The sequence below is a fragment of the Lepidochelys kempii genome, chromosome 9 (genome assembly GCF_965140265.1).
Source record: "Lepidochelys kempii isolate rLepKem1 chromosome 9, rLepKem1.hap2, whole genome shotgun sequence".
NCBI classification, from domain to species: Eukaryota; Metazoa; Chordata; order Testudines; family Cheloniidae; genus Lepidochelys; species Lepidochelys kempii.
The window spans coordinates 85,357,121-85,372,471 of NC_133264.1; the positions used below are offsets into that span (position 1 = coordinate 85,357,121).

Consider the following 15,351-nt stretch of genomic DNA (forward strand, 5'->3'; position numbering starts at 1 on the left):
TACTTATTAATCAGTACCTGTTTTCATGTTATATGTTAAATTTCTGAGTCAGTTTTGATTCTATTGGCAATGGAAATAACTGCAACATTCACCTGTTCAGGTATATTTTTTTCTTTAAAAATGACATAATAAAGAAAAATGATAAATACAGTCTAAATCTGAAAGGGTTTAAGGGCATCCTTCTCTCCCGTTGACCTCATTAGGATCTGTGGAGTCATCATTCCCAGGAAGTGCTCAGCACCATGCAGAACCTTACCCTGAGTAGGAAGCAGAAACTTCCTAGATGACTTGCATAAATTATAGTCATCAACAGGCCAGTTATGATGTGGAACTGGCAACTGGCCTTAATTTAGGAACAAAAAGACGGTGCAGCTACAACAGAGCATCAGGAGAAGGGAGGTTTTTCATGTTGATTTTGTAATAATTACTCTGAAAAATGCAGCAATATGTGAATTCTGGGTCTCCATATTTATGAAAACTCACAGCTGAATGTTAGTAAGTGGTATCAGAACAAGGCCTTTCTGCACATAGGGTCTCTTTTTGCAGCCCTTGCTCTGACGAGTGAATCAGTCGATCTACTTATATGAGTAACGGCTATTGAACTGGACCAATAGCCAGTATTTCTCACTAAAACATCATGCTGAGATTTTCAAAGCTGCCGAGAAGATGTGGATCCATTAGGAGGCTTTGAAAATCTCAGTCTAAATGAATAACTGTATTTTAACTAATATTAAAAGGGGGTATGGTTAGAAATAATTCTTCCTCACACAGCATGTAGCTGGACACTGGCAGAGCTAGTCCAGTCTCCAAGTCCATTCACCCCTTGGCCTCTCTTCTGAGTCTGCCAGCAAGAATGCCAGTTGCTGAGGCAGTGGATTTTGGACCGTCTCACTGAGGATTGGGCTCCAAACACCATTTCACTAAGCCCACTGGACAGCAATGAGCTGTATCTCCTGTTTGTTTTAGAGGTACCTTGGAACAATGAGTATGAGTAGAAGGAGAAGACTTGGCATCATACATGCCTAATATCAGGCCGTTAGCCTCAGCATCAGGCTGCTTTGGAGTTCCCAGGTTCTCAATGTTGCCTCCAAAACCTCAGCGCCTTTAAGAATGATGCCTCCCACGTGAAACAATGCATGAACTACTCCTCTGAAAATGATGTTGCCTAAAAGGGAACAGAGACACTGGCAGGACCATAAGGAAGACAGCTCTTATGCCTCACACTTGTCCATGTTCACTTAATATTAGTCTCCTGGTTTAAAATAATAATAATAATAATAATGCATAAATGTGTTTGATGACAGAAAAATCCTGAACCCACGGGCTCACTGCTGGGTACTGTTGGCTCGCAGATTCACACCCAGCTGGGAGAGGACTCCATGGTCCCTCCTGTTCATGAAAGGGAAGTACAACATATGGTCAGAGGGGACCAAGGTTTTGGAGATGGGCAGGAGTAGCAGCCTAGCAGCTGGCTGGGAAGAGAATATGGGCAGCTGGGGGACCTGGCCTGAAAGGCTGACAGGGAATCAGCGGCAGCCATGTCAGGCCGATGTTTGGGAGCAGCCTGCTAAAGAGGGGGTTTGTGTGGATGAGTCTAAAGAAGATGGACAGAAGAATGGAGCCCTGGCCAAGGATCTGCAAGCTAGTGCGTGATTGATCCTGGGAGGGTGTATCACTGCCACAAGGCCAGAGGAGCCCCATCTTCACACCCCTCGACTGGGCTGTCCCTAGGGGCTGGCTAGGCACCATTGGTCCTTCTTTTGCTTGTGACTGTTAATTGTGCCAAGGGCATAAGCATCGTTAGCTTATGGCAGCCCCAGTTAATGAACCCTTTGTTAGTCCTCAGACTCGGTGACAGTTTATGGGGACCCCCCGCTTCCGCAGGCAGGGCCTGTAGAGCATGGAGTACTTACAACACTTGCCTCCAAGCTCATGGTGGACCCAGCACTTTCCTAGGCACATGGGGGCTGGGGTATCACAACACCGGTGTGACACCCTGCATCAGGGGTCCGTTACGGTAGCCAGGCAGAGGGACCTCCAGGTTTTTCAGTTCCCTGTTGGAGGCTGGTTCGGCTGGCATGAAGGCTGCCAGTCCTTGGGCAGGGTGCCCTGTGGGTCGAATAGGTGCGCTGTGTGTGAGCCCTGGGGGAACTCGGGTGGGTCACTATGTAAGGATCCAGGCCAGGTTTTCAGGCTGCTGGGGCCTGGGCCCAGCAGCTGTTCTGGTCACTGGGCTGGGATCCAGTCCGGGTTTTATAAGGGGCGGGAGCCTAGGCACAGCACTAGTACGGGGCAGGGCGCGTGCGAGATCCAGTCCGGGTTTGCCGGCTGCCCGGGCACGGGGCTCAGCTGCTGTCCCGCTGCTGCCGGTGCGATGAGCTCCCCGGGGGAGAGCCGCGCGCGCGCGCCCAGCCGCCTCTGCCCCGCGCCGCCCGCCAGGTAAGAGACTCCGCGCCCGCCCGCGCTCGGGCGGAGCCGCTGCCAGGTGCCCGGCTTCCCAGGGAGCCTGCGCCCCGGCGAGTGCCCTGCACCGGCTCTGGAGCGGCTGGGCAGCTGCTTGCGACCCCGGCACTGGCAAGTGGGGTCGAGGATGCATCCGAGCCGCGCCAGGCTCGCTGGCTGCCCCGGGAGAAGCGCCATCAGCCTGACCCCATTTGTCCGAAATCACCCCCCACCACACACACTCGGATCCTTACTTTGTGTCCCGTTCGTGTACCTGGTGCACCGGCCAGCACCTACTGGGGTGACTCGCCGTCGGCGCGCACCGGCTTGTGCTGTTTACGCCTGTGCAAACCGGGTGTAAAATGGTACCGGATCAGAACACTGGAGTTTCGTGCCCACTTCGCACAGGTGTAAACGGCTCCCTGAGGTTCAAGGAAGGACATGATCAGGCCCTTTCTGTGTAGTCCACGTCTGTTTTCTCCCCTTAGGCCCTGATCCTGTAATTAGGTGCATGCCAGCAACCCCGATCTCAGGATCAGGGCCTTAATTTACTGTCCCCGCTTCCCCGCGCCCTATGTTTGTTTATGTGAGTAGTTCCCACTGCAACAGGGGAGAGGAAAAATATCTTTAAAAGCAGGAAAATGTGTTTGTAAAACTACAGAAATGGAAATGGGGATTCAAGGACACTGCCCGAACCTAGCTTATAACTTTTTTTTTTCTAATTGGCTAGATTAATGAAGTTTATGTAAACTTTTTTTCCTTTGAAAACAAGTATACCATGGACAGGTCCAGATCCAAATGCCCCCTAAACTTTGGGAGTGGAGGTCTTTGGAATCAGACCGCTGATCCCAGCTTTGCAGCTGCCTTGCTTATCTCTGAGTTGAAGTAAATCTAGTTTATGATCAGCCCCAAACTTTGTGGGGAAGAAAGGTTGAAACTGAAATCCATTTTTCTGTTCAGCCTCACTCATCTTTCACTATAATTAATATGCACTGAATGGAGCATATTTATTTGAAAAGTTGAAGGTTGTCCTTTTAAAAAGTATTACAAGTTACCATCCAGCAGATATGGCCAGAAGAGAAAAGGGAGAGCTCAGCCGATCTGTGAGTTATCTGCAGAAAATTGGAGACATTCTGCTCTCTGCAAGTTAACAATCCAAACTTTGAAATTCATGTTGCTTTTGGGAAAAGGGAAGGGTGTGTGGGGGGGAATGACAAACCAATCCACTTTTAAACAAAGTACGAAGAGTCTATTGGTCACCAGGAAACAGGTTGCCATTGAGATTGTCTGCTATTTCCACAAACACCCGCTACTGTTTTATTGCCACTTAATCCTATCTCAACTGCAAATGTGATGCTTGTGCATCTACAAAATCATGTTGATTTTAATAGTTGTCACAATGTGGATTAACAAATCCTGCTTTCTGGAGATCAGAGATAATAGCAAAGTAACTTTGTCAGCAGGTATGTCGTTCCTCAGTCCAGAATGCAGAAACATGTGCTCCCTGATATAAGAGAAAATATCTTGAAGATGGTTCAGGAAAATGTGCATGGGTGGAATAAAATGAATGGCAGTCAGGGTTAGCAAGAAAATCAGATCAAGGTGGCCTGGCAAGAATATCTGATTTAACAACAAGGAAGAATAATGGGACTGATTCTGGCCCCTGTGTGCCATTCCAGGACCACAGTATGCCCTGGGCTCAGCAGAATACGGCTACTGTAAATGTTCTATGAAAAGGAGTACTTGTGGCACCTTAGAGACTAACCAATTTATTAGAGCATAAGCTTTCGAAAGCTTATGCTCTAATAAATTGGTTAGTCTCTAAGGTGCCACAAGTCCTCCTTTTCTTTTTGCGAATACAGACTAACATGGCTGTTACTCTGAAACCTGTAAATGTTCTATGTGTCCCCTCACAGGCTCCAGTGCAGGGGTTATGCTAGGGGTGGGAGGGTGTGTGTGGCTTGTGCTTATCACCCCAGGGACACGGGGCTTCTGTGCAGCCCATAGGCAGCCATGGGGAGGCTGACATAAATTAGAGCACCCCACAACTGTTTTAATTTATGCCAGAAGCCTTTTTAGCCCTGTTAGCAGCCTAAAATCTGGGTGTTGCAAAGGTGGCTTTAAACTTTAGTGTTAGAAGTTGATTATGAGAATTTGCCTTAATGTTAGAAGTTTAACCGAGTGTGTGTGTGTGTGTGTGGTAGTTGGTATGACCCTCTTGTTTTTGCATACAGCAAAGGGCCCTGTATTTGTTTCACTGGTTGCAAAAAATGTTGGCTTGCAAATCCTGATGTATCCTGAGGCAGTATGATTCCGTGGATAAAGACAGGGAATCAGCACTCCAGAGTTCTATTCCCTGGTCTATTGCTGTCTTCCTGTGTGACATTTGTCAAGATCCTAACTTCGAAGCATTGTTAAGTGATTATAGAAATACTGTCACTATTCTATAGAGAGACTGTATCATTGCAGACTTTGACAGTCTACTATAGTATACATATATATGATGTATGTGGGATAAGGAACTGTATCTTACAATAAAAGTACAGTATAGGTCTGCTCTCACTACCACTTAAGTCAATGAGAGTCTTTCCATTAACTTCACTGAGACTTAGATCAGGCCCTATATGATTTCATATTGTTACAAATTCCAAATGCCTTGTCACTGTACAAGAACAATGATGTCATGTCTTTTGGTTTTTTGACTTCTCATGAACATGGTCAGCACTACGGACGTACAAATTTTCATTCCATTAAATCATACCTCCTAAATAAAACTTACTTTGAGTTGTTGTCAAGGCCTTTGGCAATCCATTCTAAAGAATGGTTTATGGCCAGTATCAAGAATAAGATTGAGGCAAGCATGGTTGCCGGGGGGGGGGGGAATCAACAGCAACCAAAAAAAGAAAGTCCCAAGATGCGTTTGGAATAGTAGGAAAAACATTCCAGGGGGTTTCTCCTAAAATACAGAGATTTTTATCATGTAGGTGGATCTCCCTGATAGCTACATCAATAGCTATTTCTAAGGGATGCTGTCTAATACACTGTCTTCTTGTTTTTCTGCTTTGTATTGTTTCAGAAATTTCTTAGAACCTGGAATAGAAGAACTCTTCCCCCCCCCCCACGCCCCCCACTGGATTTCTCCTGCTCCTTTTGTCTTCCTAGGCCTTCCCTCTATCCTGTGATCCTTAATTCCTCTGGGCCTGTTTTATTTACTTCCTTGTTCATGCTCCATTGTTGTGAGTAATAATAAGCCCTACTCTGTGCTGGCAATTTCTGTTCCCTCTGCAGCTGATCACTCTATGTAAACAATGGTTCTGTATGAGTAATGTCTATTTTTGGCTATTCCCATTAATTTTATTAATAATAATGTATTTTTTCCTTAGCAGTGAATATCCTATTTAGAATCAAGCTCACCTCCCCAGCCAGATCACAAAAGCTACGTTGTACCCTCTGCTTCTGTCAGGGCACTCAAGGGACAGGCTACGTATGGCATTGTTCTTCACTTCCCAACCCCCACAAATGATCATTTTGGGGTGAGAGAGAAGAGAGGGGACAGGACACAGTCAGGGTGGCCTAGATGTAGCAGGACACCAAACTTTTTGTGAGTAAGTTCATAGTTACTCATTCAGCATTTAACTTGCTCATATACACATGGAGGGGGGAATGGGATAACCCCCCGTTCTCAGGGGAAGAGGGATTGTTCTGAAGGAGCTGTTGTCGACAGGAGCCTGGACAGTCACAGATCCTCCATGAAGATGGCCCTGTCTTCCACATGTTCCTCATGGATCTTGGGGGGGAGATTTGCTGGTTTTGAGGATTGACTCTCCTGCTTCCTTCCCTCCCTCATGGAAGAACTCCACAAAGGGGGCCCTCCCTGAGTTTCCGGTCCCCTACATGGGGCCCATATGGCTCTGTAGTTGAAGTGTAAATCTATGGGTTTTTTTGTTTGTTTGTTGGTTGTGGTGTGTTTTTGTTGTTTTTACACCCTAAGTCAGTGGTTTTCAATCTGAAGTCCGCAGACCCCTGGAGTCCACAGATGGTCCAAAGGGCTCTGCACCTCCATTTGAAATCTTTTAGGGGGTACACAAATAAAAAAATTAGAACCACTGCCCCAAACTAATTGACCCTGTCCATTTAATGAGCCTGCAACACTGAGTCAAAAGGTCCCACCCCCCAATAGTTTGCAAGTAGGCAGCCCTTAGAAGACACACAATACGGCACAGCAAGGACAATGTGTTCATTGTAGGGCAAGCATGCTTTCATCGCATTTTAAATCAATACTGTTATCTACAATTGAAAAGGTTATGGGAAGAATGGAACAGTAACAAATTATCTAAGTAATGTGGTAGTAAGGTCAAAGTGAATAAAAGCCCTTTCCGCCGTTGTCAGTAAACTGCAGATCTGTACAGAGCTGTAAGAACTGATCTTGTTGATTGTGGAATCAACATCAAATAACCTTTTATAGCAGTGGTTCCCAAACTTTTCAACATCACGCCCCCTTCTTAATTTTTGAGAAACCCTCATGCCCCCCACCTCTCCTTTACCATCATCCAACACCCCCCCCCGATCCTTGTCCCTTGACCACCCCCTCCCAGGACCCCTCACCCCTAACTGCCCCCTTGGGATCCCACACCCTATCCAATCCCCCCTGCTCCTTGTCCCCTGCCTGCTCCCTCCCAGAACCCCCACCCCCCGGGGACTCCCCTCCCATCTCCTGACTGCCCTGACCCCTATCTACCCCCCTACCCCCTGAGACTCCCATGCCTGCCTGGGACTCCCATGCCTATCCAGCCCCCCGTCTCCTGACTGCCCCCTTCCCAAACTTCCGCCCCATCCAGCTGCTCCCTGTCCCCTGACTGCCCTCCTGGGACCTCCTGCCCCTTATCCAATCCCACCTCGCCCCGCTCCCTGCCCCCTTACCAGGCTGCTCAGAGCAGCAGGACTGGCTTATTGGAAAGCCTGGGAGGTGGGTGGGTGCAAGCTGCACTGCCCATGCAGTGGTGTAGCTGCGGGGGAAGGTGGACAGGAGGGAAGGGGCTGGGGGCTAGCTGCCGGGAGCTCAAGGGCCAGGCAGGCTCGCACCCCCCTGGGAATTTTTTCATGCCCCCCAGTTTGGGAATCAATGTTCTATAGCTTAAATCTAATGGAACAATTAATCTTTGGGGGGGGGCAGAGACGACATTATAGATCAGGACAACAATTTACTGATATTCACTTTCAATGGCTATCCTGTTACACTGACAAATATGCCATCTGTGTACTTGAATAAGCTCACTTCATTGCAAGCTGTTGACATTGAGCAATTACACCCTCAGTTCCCCCTGTGCAACCCTATTGCGTTAATTTAATGCTACAATGCACAATAATGTGCATCATCCAGTATATGCCCCAATTTGCCCTTATAATTGTGCAACCCTTTGCACTTACTATACCTTGGAACCCTGGGCCAACTGTCACTGGGGTGGCAGGTGTGTAAATATGGGCAGGACTCCAGGCCGCCTCTTGTTACCATGTGGGAAGAGTAATCCAAGCCAATGGAACTAGGTCCCCAAATACAGAATGAGGGAATAGTTCTGCTGTTGCATGCTTCCCCCTTGGTAGCCCCTTCCTGGCTACTCTGTAGGTGATGGGGAGGATAGAAGAGAATGGCAGTCTTGACCTCATCACCATTATCTGATGCAGTTTCTCTCTCTACAAATTGAAACTTCCCTGAGGGCAGATTTGGGACAGCTGTTTGTGGAGAACACACACAAGCATGGTTCCTGACAGACATGCACACCCATGGAGAAGAACTTGAGAAGCAGTGTGTATAGGCCTCTGTAACTAGCCTGCACTACAAGATCTCCTTCAGCTCTCCCCTGCTGCAGAGAGCCAATTCAGAGGAAACTGGCCAGGCTCATCTCAAAGTTTGCAACGGGATTTGTCTCTATTGTAGGCTTCTCTGTGGAAGGGGACAGTAGGCCCCAGTCCAATATATGGTGCAGTTTTGCACTGCAGTAGTAAATTAGGTCAATGGGATTGCAATGGGGGGAACTGACAGCAGAATTTTGGCCACTGCCATTCAAATAAAAGGTTTTAGAGGACAACAGCTTTCCATGTGAACACTCAAAAATAAAGAAAGTTTATTCAATGACGCAAGTGAACCAGTTGTGATCTGAAATGTCCTGTTCCCCATCTCTCTGGAACATTAATGCATGTCTGTTGGGTTACACAGATGTAAAGAACATCTTGGCTAGACAGAAAAGTCATACCAGTTGTTCAACCTAAATTAGTTACTAAACTGATTTCAACTGGTTGCAATCCTTGTTTGAATTTCAGCTTGGTTTAAATCAGAAACTTAAACGTCTTAAGCAAAACTGAAATGAGCATCTCACAGGAGTTTGCACCAGTTTACCTGAACCTGTTTAAAATCACACCTTTGGTTAAGCTAATTTAGTTTTCTAGTGTAAACAAGGCCTTAATGTGGGGACAACTTGGCTTTCGCTATGTAATGAATGTTGCACTTATTTTGCATTTCAGTCTGAAAGTCAGTCTGACCCTTTCCTGTTGTGTGAGCTGCACTGCCCTTTTAGATATTGTGGATCACACTTCACTGGATGGACTCTAACTTGGGGACTTTTGAAGTAACAGTGGAGCATTGAGGAAGGGAGGGAATGGGCCCAAGTGTTTTGTTTTTCCATGTTCTTGGTTAACAAGCACTGCCAAAAATGTGTGTCCTACCAGCTCTCCCCATCCAGCCTGATCAAATGAAACCTGCTCCAGTAAATGAATGCGTGATTGAGTTTGTGTTTGTATTGGAGAGTTGCATCAAACTTAGAAAATGAGCTGATTTGTTCAAAAATATTCCCCTGTACGGATTTGTTTTCCCACAGAAGAATGTCTGCTAGGAAAGGGTGTAACCATAGCTAACTCGAATACTGTACATGCAGTTCAGGGATTTGCAAGGTAAGAAATGAAAGTGAAAGCGTTTGTTTTTTCTTTTGAAGCCTTAAATATTTAATGTCTGTCCAATATCTAAAACAGCACTAGGTCTGGACTTAACTCCAGAACTGAACACTTCTACAATGTAAAGGAATCCTACCTCATTTCAAGTGTAGCTCATTTCAAGTCACTCGTTCTAGTCCGAGTTACCTATGCACCGTACTACATTGGAATCCCCTCTCTTTCATTCTTGTCATTTACATCACAAATAAAGAATCATGAAACTGAGATTACGGAAAGTTATTGACACGGAAGGAATCCTATGGCATCCTAAATTTGCTGCATGATTAACTTTTTGTGTGTTGGGTCTTTGTATTACATTGCATCCCACATTTTAGATCTTGACAAGTTGAGAAGTATGGGAGGAATTGGCCCCCAGGGTGTTCAGCCTGGTATGAGCTCCTGCTTCATTAGAAGTAGCTAAATAAGGTGTTTTTTTTTTTTTTCATTCCTATTTTTGGGAAGAAAATAGGGCTTCCATTATGATGCTCTTCACTGAATGCTGACTCTTACTTGCTGAAGAGCTTGGTGGGATGAGGTATATGACAATGGGAGTTCATGCAGTGACAGAGGCTTAACTACAGTGTAGTTATAATGTCTTGGTTGATCTGACCTGTTCTCTGATTGCCAAGAGGTTGCTATGCCTTTGAGCTCATAACAAGTGAGGTTAGGGAAGAGACTGACTGTGTAATAAGCAAAAGGAAATGAAGGCAAATCCTTCTGGGTGTGAAGCAGCCCTGGGGTGTGCAGGTGTCTGTTGGGGTCAAGAAAAAGTCAAAAGTTGTAATGAGCAACCGTCGTCGTCGTCCTCCTCCCATCCTGCAGTTTCGTCATTAGAACAAGTCTGTAATTTACGTTATCCTGTTTATTTAAAGATGGCATGGTAAAGCAGATTCGAACTGTTTAAAAAAGATGAGTATGGACAAACAGGAGGGGACAAGTCCAAAGTACAGGAATGTGAGATGATTTGTCTAAATACATGCCTTCCTTCTGCAGTGGTTCAAATGAATCATTCCTGGGCTTTGTACTGATAAGATCTCACCTGCAGATGTTTTCCTAGCACTCTTCATTTTATTTTTACACAACCTTTTTCAAGTTGCCTCACAAATAAACAGCATACGCAGTTTAAAGGGCATTTTCCACTTTCTCTGAAGCACTTACAAAACAGGCAACCACATATTTAATGCATAGATATGATGTGGGGTTGGGTTTTTTTCCTTCTTTGGTGAAGAGTGGCATTATTAAGTGTTGTGAGGGAAAACAAGATGTTTCCATAATGGAAGTTTAAGTAGAACAGAACTCGGGCTTGATTTCATGGGGAGCTCCTGATGAGAATGGAGAGTTTTGAAATACTACCAATTAATAAAAGTGGTAATTGCAAGGTGGCAGGAGGAATGTCTTCTGAAAAGTCTCTTTATTTTGGAGGTGTAAATCCAAATTCTCTGAAAGTCCAGAAAATGTCCTTGTGCAGTGTAGGAGCAGAAGAAGAACTCTGTGTGGCTCCAAAGCTTGTCTCTCTCACCAGCTGAAGTTGGTCCAACAAAAGAGATTGCCTCACCTACCTTACACAGTGGGCACTGTACAAACTTTCCCACCAAACTTCTTCACTTTCAGTGCATCTTCACTTTCATCTCGACCCCATTCTCCCCACCCACCTTCTGTCCCTGGCATCTACAAGGGATTCCAAACTGAAGACTTGATAGACCAAACAGACTTAGCCATGTGACACAAGAGGGTGGCTCCAGTAATAGCAAGTTCTTTAAAATGCTGGCATCCTCAGCTTCATTTGGGACACTGCCATGCATATTAAAGGGGAATAGCAGAGGTTTACTCTGTATCCCTTGTAAGCAGTGCTTGTTTATTTGTGTTCTAACACTACACAGTTACAATGAACTACATCCTGTAAAAGCTTTGCAAATATTCCCCACCTATGAAGTAAACAGAACTCTCAAATATTTAAACTAAAGCATCCAGTTAACAGTTTATTAACAGAAAATGGGTTTTGGTTTGTGGATTCTGAGTCACCTTTTTCCTGTAATTTTTTTTTCTTGAAGGCATTGATGTGTATAAAATAAGGTTGTTCTCTTTAATTTAACCCTATTAGGTCTACATATTCTTTTTCATAATAAAAGAACCAGGGATCACCTATGCCAATTAAAAGGCAACATTTGACACTGATAAAAGGAATTCTGTTTAATAAGTCTAATGCAAAATTAACCTGCAGAGCTCTCTGCCGCAAAATATCACTCAAGGAGAGAGATGAGTAGAGTTTAGTGAAGCATTAGAAATCCAGTTACAGCTGGTTTGCGGCATTCAGGAGGCAGGGGAGGGAGTGGGAGCCTGTGTGGGGTTCTTGCTCCTGCCTCCTGAACACTGCAAACCAGCTGATTGCCGCAGGCAGGAGGTGGGGGGAGCAGGGGGAAGACGCTGATCCATGGGATCCACTGGCAGGCAGGGGCTGCTGGGGGGAGGCATGGGGGGCTGCCAGCTGTGGACAAACCAGGCAGCCAAACGACATTATAGTGGAGCATTGCACAACTTTAAACAAGCATGTTCTGTAATGGAGCAGGGACATAAGATTGAAACAACGTTAAGCTAGAGGATGTTAAGTGGGGAGTTACTGTACTAGTCTCTGTCAAAGGTTGAACTACCATGGACCATTGGCATGATCCATTATGGCAATTTCCATGTTACGAAGAACATTTCAGCAAGAGCTGTGCAAATAACTGGAGTCTTTTTGGTTCACTGGCAGTTCCAGAAAATTGTGGGGGGTGGGGAGGGTTGTGGATTGTTTTGGGGTTTACCTGAACAATTTTTCAGTTCAAAATCTTCAGTGAAATGTTTTCATTTATTTTTGATTGAATAGAATGTTTTGTTTTGATCTTGTGTTTTTGTTTATTAAAAAAAAAATTCATTTGTAAAATGTAGAAATTTTTGACGACTTTTTTTCCCCCCCCAGGAATTTTTTTTTTAACCTGAGCAATTTGAATTGCAGAATGTTTCATTGACACTGAATGTTTTTCCCTCCTCCCCCCCCCCCCCCCAAAAAAAAAGTTTCACCTGAGAAATCTCACCCAGGTCTAATCTCAGTGACATCATTTGTTACTGAACACCCTGTATAAGCTGTTTATGGAGATGTAAGAGAATTTTTTTATTAATAAGTTATTGGGAGTCTCAATCATACCAAGTGTTATTAGAAAGTGTGTGTATGTATGTATATATAATGGCAGGCAATACTGAAACTATGAGTCCACCGAAGGTCGTACTCTTGTCTAGTAAAGTGATACAGGAGATATGGGTAAAAAAGGTAACATGAGTAGTTCTGAAAATAAGAAGCCATTGATCTGGTCAGAGCTGCATTCCTCCGTTGGTGCCTCCCTGTTTACCCATCTTTGTGCCTTCAATGGGAATGACTAATTGGGTCACGTACAACTTCTGTCATGTACAGAAGGTGGGTTTAAAAAAAAATCCATGGGAAGTTGAGGTAAATAAATTACTGTGCTGCAGGATTTCCATTTTGAGACTGGGGAACTTGACCAATCAAACCCCTCACGGAAGCAACTCTGAAAGGTGAAAGATGTTCACAGGTAGGCCTTGACCAATGCAGAAAAGGTACAGCTGTAAAGAAGGCATTCTCACGGGAGACTGATGTGGAAAACCACACAGCCTTCTTTGTTGCAAGTTTATTCTTTATCCGATCAGCTATTCCTACAGCTGTTTCTACAGAACTCAATCACTTGGTTTTATTATTACAAACACTGGGCATGATTGTCCTTTCACAAGGGTGTAATTCCATTACAGTTCATGCAACTATATTGCTGTCTGAGTGAGAGGAGAGTTGTTTCTAATGTAGTAACTTTTCAGAAAACTATTACATTGAATTCAACTTCCACACACTAGCCTACACTCACTCTTTGTTTGCCAAAGCTAAGGTGGCTTAGTCACTATTGGTGCTGTATCTTAATTTTAAAAAGAATATTGTGCACCTCTGTGAAGCACTCCACCTGAAGAAGTAAAAAGTACTTTACACATACAGATGAATTAAACCTTACAACATCCTGGTGAAGTAGGGATATTTTTCTATTTCATAGCAGTGGGGGGAGAAACTGGGGCACAGAGTTAGGGGCATGTCGTAGGCCACATAATGAAGGTTGCTCTACACAGCAGTTAAACACCTATGGCTGGCCTTTGTCAGCTGACCTGGGCCCCAGCCCGAGCCCAAACATCTACCCTGCAATTTCACAGCCCCACAGCCTAAGCCCTGAGAGCCTGAGTTGGTTGACATGGGCCAGCCATGTGTGTTTAATGGCTGTGTAGACATACCGAGTCAGTGATAGTGTTGTGAGTAGAATCTAGATATTCTGACTTCCAGACCTGTGCATTAGCTACTAGATTGTGCTCATGTTGGCAGTTTAGGAAGCTCTAAATTTTACATTCTAGGCATGACACACTGTCAACTCTCCCTACCGCCCAAATGGTCTTATTTGAAAAAGAAACTGGTATGTGCAGTTTGGAACTTTGCATCTGTATTAATATACCTTCAGGCCTAGAAATCTCTGGCCTTGTCTAAGGACAATAGAAGGAGTTTAAGTATGTTAGGATCAAAAAACCCCAGCAATGGTATTTGTCTATTACAATAAATATTTCTGGTCCAGATTTGGGAGGGGGGACCATAACATGCTTTCCATTCCACTTGTATCTTGCAGTTAAACAGCAGTTACAAAAAATAGTCATTTTTAAATCAGCAGGTCCAGATAACTTTCAAGAGCTTTAAAAGAGCTGGCTGAGGACCTCACTGGACTGTTAATATTTGGGTTTTTTTGTTCAGTAAGTCTTGAAACACCAGGGAAGTTACAGAAGACTCAAAGACGGCTAATGTTATGCCAATATTTAAAAAGGGTAAATGGGATGACCCAAGCAGGCCTGTCAGTCTGACATCAATCCCGAGCACAATAATGGAAAAGTGGATACTGGACTCTATTAATAAAGAATTAAAGGAGGGTAATGTAATTAATGCCATTCAACATGGCTTTATGGAAAATAGATCCTGTCAAACTAACTTGATATTTTTTTTGAGATTACAAGTTTGGTTGATAAAGTTAACAGTGACATAATATATTTAGATTTCTATAGGGCAGTTGGCTTGGTACTGCATGACATTTTGCTTTTAAAAATAACAACTAGAAAGACATAAAATTAACATGACACATTAAATGGCTTAAAAGCTGGCTAACTGATGGGTCTCATTATGTAACTGTAAATGGGGAATCCTCATTGAATGGGTGTGTTCTGGTGGGGTTGTTTTTTTGGTCCTACACTATTTAACACTTTTATTAAGGATCTGGAAGAAACCATAAAATCATCACAGATGAAGTGGTAAATAATGAAGAAGACAGGCCACTGATATGAAGCAATCTACATAGCTCTATAAGCTGGGGGCAAGCAGACAGTATGTGTTTTTAATATGGCTACAGGTATATTTATGCATCTAGGACAGAGGTGAGCAAACTATGGCCCGTGGGACCGTCCTGCCCCTGAGCTCCCAGCCAGGGAGGCTAGCCCACAGCCCCTCCCCCGCTGACCCCCCCCTCCTCCAAAGTTGTGCTGCCATGTGGGCAGCACGACTTGCACCTGCCCACCTCCCAGACTTTCAGATAAGCCTGTCTTGCCGCTCTGAACGACGTGGTAAGGGGGCGGGGATCGGGGGAGTTGGATAAGGGGCAGGAGGTCCTGGGGGGCTGTCAGGGAGCAGTTGGATGGGGCAGAGGTTCGGGGCGGGGGTGGTCAGGAGACGGGGAGCGGGGGGTTGGATAGAGGAGGAGGTCCCGGGGGGAGGGGGGGGGACAACAATTGGGGCGGGGGGTCCCGGGAGGGGGCGGTCAGGGAACAAGGAACAGGGGAGTTGGAGGGGTAGGGGGTTCTGCGGGG

The 15,351-nt window shown here is 45.1% G+C and overlaps 1 protein-coding gene across 1 annotated transcript in view; it reads left to right on the plus strand.

Annotated features, from left to right (window-relative positions):
* Positions 1 to 2,318: 2,318 nt before the first annotated feature.
* LOC140917759 (synaptotagmin-like protein 2) overlaps positions 2,319 to 15,351 on the plus strand; it is a 69,335-nt gene continuing 56,302 nt past the window's right edge. Inside the window, exon 1 of the mRNA XM_073361243.1 lies at positions 2,319 to 2,439. The gene's annotated coding sequence lies outside the window, so the exon portion shown is untranslated. The remainder of the gene's footprint in view (positions 2,440 to 15,351) is intronic.